General features: G+C 39.1%; 1 protein-coding gene across 3 annotated transcripts in view; it reads right to left on the reverse strand.

Annotated features, from left to right (window-relative positions):
• The window catches only part of LOC117339242 (matrix metallopeptidase-21-like), a 169,902-nt gene that overhangs the window by 42,371 nt on the left and 113,511 nt on the right, over positions 1-14,020 (reverse strand). Inside the window, exon 1 of one of the 3 annotated variants that reach the window (XM_033900718.1) lies at positions 12,061-12,442. The exons of the other annotated variants lie outside the window; for them this stretch is intronic. The gene's annotated coding sequence lies outside the window, so the exon portion shown is untranslated. Of the gene's footprint in view, positions 1-12,060; positions 12,443-14,020 lie in introns of those variants that run through there. 3 annotated transcript variants of the gene reach the window in all.

Consider the following 14,020-nt stretch of genomic DNA (forward strand, 5'->3'; position numbering starts at 1 on the left):
GTTGATCTATCCTGTTATCGTGTTGATATATCATGTTATCATGTTGATATATCATGTTATCATATTGATATATCCTGTTATCATGTTGATCTATCCTGTTATCGTGTTGATCTATCCTGTTATCGTGTTGATATATCCTGTCATCATGTTGATATATCCTGTTATCATGTTGATCCACCTGTTATCATGTTGATATATCATGTTATCGTGTTGATCTATCCTGTTATCGTGTTGATCTATCCTGTCATCATGTTGATCTATCATGTTATCGTGTTGATCTATCCTGTCATCATGTTGATATATCCTGTTATCATGTTGATCTATCCTGTTATCATGTTGATATATCCTGTTATCGTGTTGATCTATCCTGTTATCGTGTTGATCTATCATGTTATCGTGTTGATCTATCCTGTCATCATGTTGATCTATCCTGTTATCATGTTGATCTATCCTGTTATCGTGTTGATCTATCCTGTTATCATGTTGATATATCCTGTTATCATGTTGATCTATCCTGTTATCGTGTTGATCTATCCTGTCATCATGTTGATATATCCTGTTATCATGTTGATCTATCCTGTTATCATGTTGATCTATCCTGTTATCGTGTTGATCTATCCTGTTATCGTGTTGATATATCCTGTTATCGTGTTGATATATCCTGTTATCATGTTGATCTATCATGTTATCATGTTGATCTATCCTGTTATCATGTTGATCTATCCTGTTATCATGTTGATCTATCCTGTTATCGTGTTGATCTATCCTGTTATCGCGTTGATCTATCCTGTTATCATGTTGATATATCCTGTTATCATGTTGATCTATCCTGTTATCATGTTGATCTTTCCTGTTATCATGTTGATATATCCTGTTATCATGTTGATCTATCCTGTTATCATGTTGATATATCCTGTCATCATGTTGATATATCCTGTTATCATGTTGATCTATCCTGTTATCGTGTTGATATATCATGTTATCATATTGATCTATCCTGTTATCGTGTTGATCTATCCTGTCATATTGTTGATCTATCCTGTTATCGTGTTGATATATCCTGTTATCATGTTGATCTATCCTGTTATCATGTTGATATATCCTGTCATCATGTTGATATATCCTGTTATCATGTTGATCTATCCTGTTATCGTGTTGATATATCCTGTTATCATGTTGATATATCCTGTCATCATGTTGATATATCATGTTATCGTGTTGATCTATCCTGTTATCATGTTGATCTATCCTGTTATCGTGTTGATCCACCTGTTATCGTGTTGATCTATCCTGTTATCGTGTTGATATATCCTGTTATCGTGTTGATCTATACTGTTATCGTGTTGATCCACCTGTTATCGTGTTGATCTATCCTGTTATCGTGTTGATATATCATGTTATCATGTTGATCTATCCTGTTATCATGTTGATCTATCCTGTTATTGTGTTGATCTATCCTGTGATCATGTTGATCTATCATGTTATTGTGTTGATCTATCCTGTTATCATGTTGATCTATCCTGTTATCATGTTGATCTATCCTGTTATCGTGTTGATCTATCCTGTTATCATGTTGATCTATCCTGTTATTGTGTTGATCTATCCTGTTATCATGTTGATATTTCCTGTTATCCTGTTGATCTATCCTGTTATCCTGTTGATCTATCCTGTTATCGTGTTGATCCACCTGTTATCGTGTTGATCTATCACGTTATCATGTTGATCTATCCTGTCATATTGTTGATCTATCCTGTTATCATATTGATCTATCATGTTATCATGTTGATCTATCCTGTTATCATGTTGATCTATCCTGGTATCGTGTTGATCTATCATGTTATCATGTTGATCTATCCTGTTATCATGTTGATATTTCCTGTTATCGTGTTGATCTATCCTGTTATCATGTTGATCTATCCTGTTATCGTGTTGATCTATCCTGTTATCGTGTTGATCTATCCTGTTATCATGTTGATATATCCTGTCATCATGTTGATATATCCTGTTATCGTGTTGATCTATCCTGTTATCGTGTTGATATATCATGTTATCATATTGATCTATCCTGTTATCGTGTTGATCTATCCTGTCATATTGTTGATATATCCTGTTATCATATTGATCTATCCTGTTATCGTGTTGATATATCCTGTCATCATGTTGATATATCATGTTATCATATTGATATATCCTGTTATCATGTTGATCCACCTGTTATTGTGTTGATCTATCCTGTTATCATGTTGATATATCCTGTTATCGTGTTGATCTATCCTGTTATCATGTTGATATATCCTGTTATCGTGTTGATCTATCCTGTTATCATGTTGATATATCCTGTTATCATGTTGATCTATCATGTTATCATATTGATATATCCTGTTATCATGTTGATCCACCTGTTATTGTGTTGATCTATCCTGTTATCATGTTGATATATCCTGTTATCGTGTTGATCTATCCTGTTATCATGTTGATATATCCTGTTATCGTGTTGATCTATCCTGTTATCATGTTGATATATCCTGTTATCATGTTGATATATCCTGTTATCGTGTTGATCTATCCTGTTATCGTGTTGATCTATCCTGTTATCGTGTTGATATATCCTGTTATCATGTTGATCTATCCTGTTATCGTGTTGATATATCCTGTTATCATGTTGATCTATCCTGTTATCGTAAGCACATTCTGGAGATGTAATTGCTTTCACGTCACTAGAGTTCAGACTGACACAGAAAGAAGAACACAAATGGATTGGGAATGATGTTTTTTCCTATGTAAAGACAGACTGAACACGAATTCTACTTACGTTGAAAACAGAAATAGCTATCGAAGGAATTGACAAAAGATGTTTCAGAAATATGTTAATAGACCAATGTTCTCTTGATTTGCACTTGGTAAATCGATGGCAATGCTAGAAACTAACTAAAATTGACCTTAAAATCAAATGTTCACCTATTATTATAATGTGTCATTTAAGGACTAACATATTAGTGCTTTATTGCTTTTCACAAGACGCTAAATCACGATAGCCGTTAGATATGAAGAAACAGTATCTACTTTCTCTTGAAACTGAAACTTAAGTACAGATGTGCTAAATAGGAGTCAGTAAGTAAAGGTAGGTAGCATTGATAGATCGTTTATATCCATGTGCTAATTTATAGACATCTCCTTCTCTACATCATGGTACAACGCTGCTAACGAAACAGCGTGATATTGTCCATAGCCATATCGTTAAATTTGATATTACAGAGAACTTCTGGCTAAATAACATCGTCATACATGTATCTACAATAATAAATTACAACTGGCTGAATAACGATATCATCGGACATGTACCTAGAATACCAAATCAACTATGTCATCATACATATATCTACACTATACTAAATTCAGATGTTATGGGCAGCTTACTACGCCCAACAATGTTTCTTGCAACTGTATGTACCGGGATGATTAAAATACTTAACTGTGTCATGTTTCGTGTTTCCCGTGGAACATACTTGTAAAATTAGGCGACAAGGTAAATATATAACGTAGTCACAGTTAAAATGTTTACGTGAAGACAGCCATGCATACGTGATTGGTACGGATCATTTCCTCACCAGGTCACCAGATATAGGTCAGTTTGCCGTCCTACATCCTGACGCAGGATTTCTACCTCATCAGACTAATGGTATGACAATAGCTCGCGTACTAACAGTGCATGTATCGCCCATACGGACATGCGTTCGGGCGCTCCGTTTTCCACATTGATGCTCACAGTGCCAGGAACCATTTGAATGTCCTCACGATGATGGTGTTTGGGGCTGTTACCTGTTCGTAACATAACCTTAGGACGATCAAGCCCACGTCGATTGATTGGTATGGATAGCACGCCTCATTACCACACACAGACCAGTTAGGATGTCGAGTCTAAAGTCAATGTACGACAGCAAGCCGTGTTGGAAACAACGAAAAAATACACACATATAGAACAGAGGAACCCCAATAAGGCGGATATTCCATAGTCTCACGAGAGAGATGGGTGTCAGATGTTTTATACTCAAACCAAATAGCCTACAATATAAGTATTGCTGACAACAAGTATGCGGCCAAGAGAACAACGTAAGCACTAATATGAACGGTTACGCGTTTGTTTGTGAGCAAACACACAGAAATATCGGAAGTACTTACTACCCCAATAAGAAACCAGACCCGGTATTAATGACTTGTAATGAAGCAAAAAGCTAGAAAATCAATATAGCTTTTATGTTCCAGACATCTCATGTGTCGGATAAAATAATTGCTGCAGATTCCGCCATGTGTTTTGAGACATTTGGAACATTTTCTCTTCTGCGACATATTGAAAACACGTGGACTTGTCAGACGAGACCAAGTGTTCACTTGACCTCGGAGTAGAGGTCATGTATGTCTACCTAACGCGATTTACATACTACATCTATTGTGATCTAGACCATGTGGGGATACCACCATATGGAAACCACGTCTAAGTTCAGATAGCACGTGCTACAAATCTAAGTTCTTTTAGTTAAACCAATATTATAATTGGTCCGACTTTCCCTTCGTCCTACACCTATAAACCGACCTTATAATTAGTCCGACCTTCCACCATCCTACTTCTAAACCGACCTAACCTTCCATGGTCCTACCTCTAAACCGACCTTATAATTGGTCCGACCCTCCGTCGTCCTACCTCTAAACCGACCTTATAATTGGTCCGACCCTTCCGTCGTCCTACCTCTAAACCGACCGATCTTCCGTCGTCCTACCTCTTAACCGACCTTCAACTTGAAAGATTTATTGATATAAATATATATTCTGATATGAAACAAAACGATATCGTAACGTTAATGAGATATATTATACCTACCAACACACCAACGACAGGAAACCCGTGTCTCATCCGTGATATACTTATTGATGAGAGACATTATACCTACCAACGACAGGAAACCCGTGACTCATCAGCTATATACTTATTGATGAGAGATATTATACCTACCAACGACAGGAAACCCGTGTCTTATCCGTGATATACTTATTGATGAGAGATATTATACCTACCAACACACCAACGACAGGAAACCCGTGTCTCATCCGTGATATACTTATTGATGGGAGACATTATACCTACCAACGACAGGAAACCCGTGTCTCATCCGCGATATACTTATTGATGAGAGATATTATACCTACCAACACACCAACGACAGGAAACCCGTGTCTCATCCGTGATATACTTATTGATGAGAGATATTACACCTACAAATACACCAACGACAGGAAACCCGTGTCTCATCCGTGATATAATTATTGATGAGAGATATTATACCTACCAACGACAGGAAACCCGTGTCTCATCCGCGATATACTTATTGATGAGAGATATTATACCTACCAACACACCAACGACAGGAAACCCGTGTCTCATCCGCGATATACTTATTGATGAGAGATATTATACCTACCAACACACCAACGACAGGAAACCCGTGTCTCATCCGCGATATACTTATTGATGAGAGATATTATACCTACCAACGACAGGAAACCCGTGTCTCATCCGTGATATACTTATTGATAGGAGACATTATACCTACCAACACACCAACGACAGGAAACCCGTGTCTCATCCGTGATATACTTATTGATGAGAGATATTATACCTACCAACGACAGGAAACCCGTGTCTCATCCGTGATATACTTATTGATGGGAGATATTATACCTACCAACGACAGGAAACCCGTGTCTCATCCGTGATATACTTATTGATGAGAGACATGATACCTACCAACGACAGGAAACCCGTGTCTCATCCGCGATATACTTATTGATGAGAGACATTATACCTACCAACACACCAACGACAGGAAACCCGTGTCTCATCCGTGATATACTTATTGATGAGAGATATTATACCTACCAACGACAGGAAACCCGTGTCTCATCCGTGATATACTTATTGATGGGAGATATTATACCTACCAACGACAGGAAACCCGTGTCTCATCCGTGATATACTTATTGATGAGAGACATTATACCTACCAACGACAGGAAACCCGTGTCTCATCCGTGATATACTTATTGATGAGAGACATTATACCTACCAACGACAGGAAACCCGTGTCTCATCCGCGATATACTTATTGATGAGAGACATTATACCTACCAACACACCAACGACAGGAAACCCGTGTCTCATCCGTGATATACTTATTGATGAGAGACATTATACCTACCAACGACAGGAAACCCGTGTCTCATCCGTGATATACTTATTGATGAGAGACATTATACCTACCAACGACAGGAAACCCGTGTCTCATCCGCGATATACTTATTGATGAGAGACATTATACCTACCAACACACCAACGACAGGAAACCCGTGTCTCATCCGTGATATACTTATTGATGGGAGACATTATACCTACCAACACACCAACGACAGGAAACCCGTGTCTCATCCGTGATATACTTATTGATGAGAGATATTATACCTACCAACACACCAACGACAGGAAACCCGTGTCTCATCCGTGATATACTTATTGATGAGAGACATTATACCTACCAACGACAGGAAACCCGTGTCTCATTCGTGATATACTTATTGATGGGAGACATTATACCTACCAACGACAGGAAACCCGTGTCTCATCCGTGATATACTTATTGATGAGAGATATTATACCTACCAACGACAGGAAACCCGTGTCTCATCCGTGATATACTTATTGATGAGAGATATTATACCTACCAACACACCAACGACAGGAAACCCGTGTCTCATCCGTGATATACTTATTGATGGGAGACATTATACCTACCAACGACAGGAAACCCGTGTCTCATCCGTGATATACTTATTGATGAGATACATTATACCTACCAACGACAGGAAACCCGTGTCTCATCCGCGATACACTTATTGATGAGAGATATTATACCTACCAACACACCAACGACAGGAAACCCGTGTCTCATCCGTGATATACTTATTGATGAGAGACATGCAGCATTGATGTATCCTACCAGAATAGATTATGGACTATATATAACTCGTGCAGGTCAACTATTGTAGTACACATTCCAACACACGTATCCGGGGGAGACCAATATGTATATAGCTATGTGCGAAAGTTGGACGACAAATTCCTCCCTCCGCCTATTAAAGACTTACGAAACTGTACATATTTAGAGCGACGCTGTGCTAATCGTCCACATAGAACTGCACTGATGGCCTGTCGTTAATTAGATGAAGGGATTATAGCCCTACATATGTCATTAGTACGGAATTGTTGCTTACATTATGATACTTACATCAGGCAAGAGCTATCTGGGGTTTGGGTTGTAACATACCGACAATATGTGCCCCTCCATACACGTACCATTGTCATTTTATTATCGGGGAATGTCATAAACAAATAGTGAACATCATCGTCGGCCAGGTTATAATAGAAAGACAACAAAAACCCAGAGAAGAATACCCTCGTCGGCCAGGTTATAGAGGGGAGGTAGTGAATACACAGAGAACAACGTCCTCGTCGGCCAGGTTATGGAGGGGAGGTAGTGAATACACAGGGAACAACGTCCTCGTCGGCCAGGTTATAGAGGGGAGGTAGTGAATACACAGGGAACAACGTCCTCGTCGGCCAGGTTATAGAGGGGAGGTAGTGAATACACAGAGAACAACGTCCTCGCCGACCAGGTTATAAAGGGGAGGTAGTGAATACACAGAGAACAACGTCCTCGTCTGCCAGGTTATAGAGGAGAGGTAGTGAATACACAGGGAACAACGTCCTCGTCGGCCAGGTTATAGAGGGGAGGTAGTGAATACACAGGGAACAACGTCCTCGTCGGCCAGGTTATAGAGGGGAGGTAGTGAATACACAGAGAACAACGTCTTCGTCGGCCAGGTTATAGAGGGGAGGTAGTGAATACACAGAGAACAACGTCCTCGTCTGCCAGGTTATAGAGGAGAGGTAGTGAATACACAGGGAACAACGTCCTCGTCGGCCAGGTTATAGAGGGGAGGTAGTGAATACACAGAGAACAACGTCCTCGTCTGCCAGGTTATAGAGGGGAGGTAGTGAATACACAGAGAACAACGCCCTCGTCGGCCAGGTTATAGAGGGGAGGTAGTGAATACACAGGTAACAACGTCCTCGTCGGCCAGTTTATAGAGGGGAGGTAGTGAATACACAGGTAACAACGTCCTCGTCGGCCAGGTTATAGAGGGGAGGTAGTGAATACACAGAGAACAACGTCCTCGCCGACCAGGTTATAGAGGGAAGTAGCGAATACATAGATATAAAGTATATAATTGTATACTGAGTTATCCGTTTGCTATGTCAGATGTATTCTGCAGCAGCAGCACAAGTTATTTCATAATCAATCGTTATATGTTGCCAGGAAAATTTTAATGATCAAGTGTTGGTATAATTATCAAGCGGTATTTTCAATTATGTACATAACATTAAGTAATTGATAAATATCGTTTTAGATGTTTCCAACAACACCAATGACAAACCAAACATTTGGAATTGTTCCACAAATCAGACCTATAAATGTATAAACACAATCAAAGCATGTTCACTTGAAAAAAAAATTTGGACAAAATATGACGAAACGCATTTCGAAGTTTACCTATAATTACTAAACGTCATCATTTTAATTAAGCCCATTGTTTTGGTTATTTTTCTTTACGTGGTACAGTTGCAGTTGCTATTCGGGTTTACGGTGTAGTGAACATACGCCATCAATGTTATTTGTTTACTTTTCACTTGTAAGAAATATAGGTTATGTGTGATGAAAGTAGATTTTATTGGGGTTTTTTTACCGTTAATGAGGATAAGGGCTATTATAAACAACAATAATGACATCAGATTCATCGTCCGAAAATAAACATGTATACAGAATACCTACACGGGATACTATTTGGAAAGTAAATTCAATTATAGTGAAAACTTTTTTAGCTGTTGAAATCAAACACCTCTCAACACCAACCAAATCTGTAATATACTAATATACTTTTACTCGATAAAACACATTTGTCCTCACTTTGATCCCCGACCTGTTAATCTATACATGTACACACTGTTATTATGGTATAACAGGAAGGTAGTGTAACAAGTCAACATGAGGTGTGTTCACGAGAAATGGTGATACCAGCATGAAGCACATGTAGACAGACCAGGTCGTCCGCGGTTCCTCATCCGTACAAACGAAAACCCAGGTAATTCGTTTTCGTCATTGAATTATTTTATGCAATAGACCTTTGTGATTTTAGACTTAACCTTTTCTATTCATTCTAGATAACCCAGTTGTATAAATAAGCATGTTACAAATTGACACAGTGCCTCTTGAAATGACAATAAACTTTATGTTTATATCTACTCATTAAATAGTATTAAACCTATTGAATAAGAGCCTGTTAATAAAGCCAAAGGGTGTATCACAGTGAGACATCAGGAGCTCCCAGATTACACTTTATGGATACCTTTTGTAAACAGAATCAATAGAGAGCTTCCACATAGCGAGATAAAACATTCATGAGCCGACACATAGTGCCAGACAATTGAAAAATAAAAACGTCCAAGTGTCTGGAGGGCTCGAGTTAAAGGGGGTGTGTACCTGGGCCAGTAGTCTGAATCGAACGAGAGGGTCTATAGTAAAGTGCGCACTGCAGCCGGAAAACAAACCAAACGAAACAAATCAGATTTACTGCTTGACACTCTAAGACAACGTATAAGGTATCAACAAATTAGCAGACCAGGTACTCGCGATTCTAGAAATTCACACCTGAAGAGTTTGGTTAATAACAGAGACACTACTGTTTACCAAATAGTGCTTGCACGTTCAATGTTTATTTATTCTATTGTTTTTACTCCTTTGCATTCAACAAACAATAAATGTACCTACGCAGATATAGGACATCATTAGAGTTTAAAAAGCATATATATATCTTATATATCGCTGTGCACATGATTGTCAGATTCGCTGTAAATTCGCAACATATCCCAGCAGTATAAGAGGTATACAGGAAAATCCTACATGTGATTTCGGTAAAGCCAATGGCACAAACAAGTGGAGATACGGGGAGTATACACTATCTGTAAAAATTACGGGGAGTATACACTACCTGTTAACACTACGGGGGATATACACTACCTGTTAACACTACGGGGAGTATATACTACCTGTAAACACTACGGGGAGTATATACTACCTGTAAACACTACGAGGAGTATATACTACCTGTAAACACAACGAGGAGTATAACTACCTGTAAACACTACGGGGAGTATACACTACCTGTAAACACTACGGGGGATATACACTACCTGTAAACACTACGGGGAGTATACACTACCTGTAAACACAACGGGGAGTATAACTACCTGTAAACACTACGGGGAGTATACACTACCAGTAAACACTACGGGGGATATACACTACCTGTAAACACTACGGGGAGTATAACTACCTGTAAACACAACGGGAAGTATAACTACCTGTAAACACTACGGGACGGTAAACACTACCTGTAAACACTACGGGGCGGTATACACTACCTGTAAACACTACGGGGAGTATACATTACCTGTAAACACTACGGGGGATATACACTACCTGTAAACACTACGGGAAGTATACACTACCTGTAAACACTACGGGGAGTATAACTACCTGTAAACACTACGGGGAGTATACACTACCTGTAAACACTACGGGGAGTATACACTACCTGTAAACACTACGGGGATATACACTACCTGTAAACACTACGGGGAGTATACACTACCTGTAAACACCACGGGAAGTATACACTACCTGTAAACACTACGGGGATATACACTACCTGTAAAAACTACGGGGAGTATACACTACCTGTAAACACTACGGGGAGTATATACAATACCTGTAAACACTACGGGACGGTAAACACTACCTGTAAACACTACGGGGATATACAATACCTGTAAACACTACGGGAAGTATATGCAATACCTGTAAACACTACGAGACGGTAAACACTACCTGTAAACACTACGGGGGATATACAATACCTGTAAACACTACGGGGCGGTATACACCACCTGTAAACACTACGGGGAGTATACATTACCTGTAAACACTACGGGAAGTATACACTACCTGTAAACACTACGGGGCGGTATACACTACCTGTAAACACTACGGGGAGTATGCACTACCTGTAAACACTACGGGAAGTATACACTACCTGTAAACACTACGGGGCGGTATACACTACCTGTAAACACTACGGGGAGTATATACTACCTGTAAACACAACGGGGAGTATACACTACCTGTAAACACTACAGGGAGTATACACTACCTGTAAACACTACGGGGGATATACACTACCTGTAAACACTACGAGGAGTATAACTACCTGTAAACACTACGGGGAGTATACACTACCTGTAAACACTACGGGGGATATACACTACCTGTAAACACTACGAGGAGTATAACTACCTGTAAACACTACGGGGGATATACACTACCTGTAAACACTACGGGGGATATACACTACCTGTAAACACTACGGGGAGTATACACTACCTGTAAACACTACGGGGCGGTATACACTACCTGTAAACACTACGGGGGATATACACTACCTGTCAACACTACGGGGAGTATACACTACCTGTAAACACTACGGGGCGGTATACACTACCTGTAAACACTACGGGGGATATACACTACCTGTAAACACTACGGGGCGGTATATACTACCTGTAAACACTACGGGGCGGTATACACTACCTGTAAACACAACGGGGAGTATATACTACCTGTAAACACAACGGGGAGTATAACTACCTGTAAACACTACGGGGAATATACACTACCTGTAAACACTACGGGGCGGTATACAATATCTGTAAACACTACGGGGCGGTATACACTACCTGTAAACACTACGGGGAGTATACACTACCTGTAAACACTACGGGGAGTATACACTACCTGTAAACACTACGGGGCGGTATACACTACCTGTAAACACTTACATCGTGTCCTCCCTTGTTCCTAGTGTTTGGATGGTAGCAGATAAATCTCCTTCGAATCAATCGCATACACATTCATAGTATAATCCTTCACTGAATATGGAAATAAGAAACAGCCTTCAAATGTAGTTTGGTTCGGGTTCTTTGTGCATCTAGCTTTTGTTTTAATATCTCTTCTCTCGCCATTGTCATAACTAGGCCCTATATCCATGATGTTTGGGGTGCGTGGTGTATTATATACAGTGTTCCTGTGGATCCTGTGGTCGCCTTTATACCCTCCACCACAGTTGTAGCCCCTCGGCCTTTAGCCAAGTAGACAAATGGATGGCTAACTGCTAAGTCAATGCAAGAATAAAATCCGTTATTCATTAGGTTTTCTCCATAAGTAACTAAGAAATTTTAGCTGTTGAAACCACATGTTAATCAGAGAAGAAAGTCTTCTCACGTTAAACGAGGGTAAGTCGATCTGTTTATCCTACGAGATGGATGCAATTAGATGGGGTGGCCGAATGCCAGCACTATCCGGCGTAGTGTCTGACTAAGGCCTAGACCAGACACACACAGGCTAATAAGATGGTAGCTTACTTTCAAAATGTATCCCTAAAACTGATTGTCCGTGTCATATCACAACTCTCACAACTTCCTCGATGCGTTCCTCTCCAGGATCGGTGTCTGTAGGTTAACTTTAAATTATCACGCTATAACAACAAGTTTATCCGTTCGGCAAATTTAACATAGCCCATACTATATTTATGTTCGCTACGTTCTAACCGCATGAAAAACGTCCACATTCTTCAGAGCAGCAGAATCATACTGTGGTCTGAGGTCATTCAATCATAAGGCTTTTAGTAGCCTTTTTACATCAGAAAATTGTTTAATTACAGTTATAATGAAGGGTTCTAATCGGATGTTTAAATATAAAAAATTCCAACTTTAATAATTGAACTCAATATCGTCCAGTGAATTTATCAATATTGTTTTGTATATAGCACATACGGTATGCTGATCCTACATATAATTAGCATGAGATCATGTTGTGTAGTACTGACCCATGGCTAGAAAACAACGACATTTGTTACCTTACCATGTTATTAAATGCTATTCTCAACAAATCCTTTTATAACCGAATGATTTCAACATCAAGCTTTCTTTTTTATTCCAGAACCTTCCAACATTACACTATAGACAATTTACAGTTACGTAATACGGCCCCGTTACTTCTAAGTTTTTATGGTCACACTCCGTATGACGAATCTACAAGAATAAAAATCTTCTAAAAAAGCGAACCTAGTAAATGTATTTGTTGCAGTACAATATTGTGTATCAGAATATTCTGAATGAAGTTACACTCTGTATACTTAAGGCCGTATAAATGGATTTCGTACTTATAAGTTCATAAATCAAAGGTAGAGTGCGTACGTTTTGTAATCTGGGCTAGTGTGTGTGTGTTGATACATGTATAATATGATACTGCACGTGGGTAGAATTACAACGAAAACATGTGTGTACACTTAATAGTCTATACCGCTTAGTTAACCCTTGCGTATTGCTTCTATAACTTGTAATAAGACGAAAATTAAACTTTGTGCACACGGATGTTATTTCCATAATAAACCAGCTATTATATGTGAACGGAATATGTCGATGTGAGACGAGGCTGTTTTACCAGTAAGACACACCTTGTTTTAAGACAATACTAAATGTCTTTTTTCCTTTATCGTACTGTTAAATTTTACACGCGATGGAGTTACCAGTTGTATATCTAAATTGATAATTAGCCTTGGTGAGTCATTACTTAAACAATAGAGCGCATGGCGATAACGTCCAGTATCAAAAGTTAGCCAGCTTACTTACAATGTACTAGTTAAATATACGCATTAGCACTCAATGCATGTACCAAGCCTTTCAACCTTAAAGCAAAATCTGTTGGTATATTTTCACAATTGTCCAAATTCAAAACAGA

This window comes from Pecten maximus, chromosome 12, assembly GCF_902652985.1.
Source record: "Pecten maximus chromosome 12, xPecMax1.1, whole genome shotgun sequence".
In the NCBI taxonomy this organism is placed as follows: Eukaryota; Metazoa; Mollusca; class Bivalvia; order Pectinida; family Pectinidae; genus Pecten; species Pecten maximus.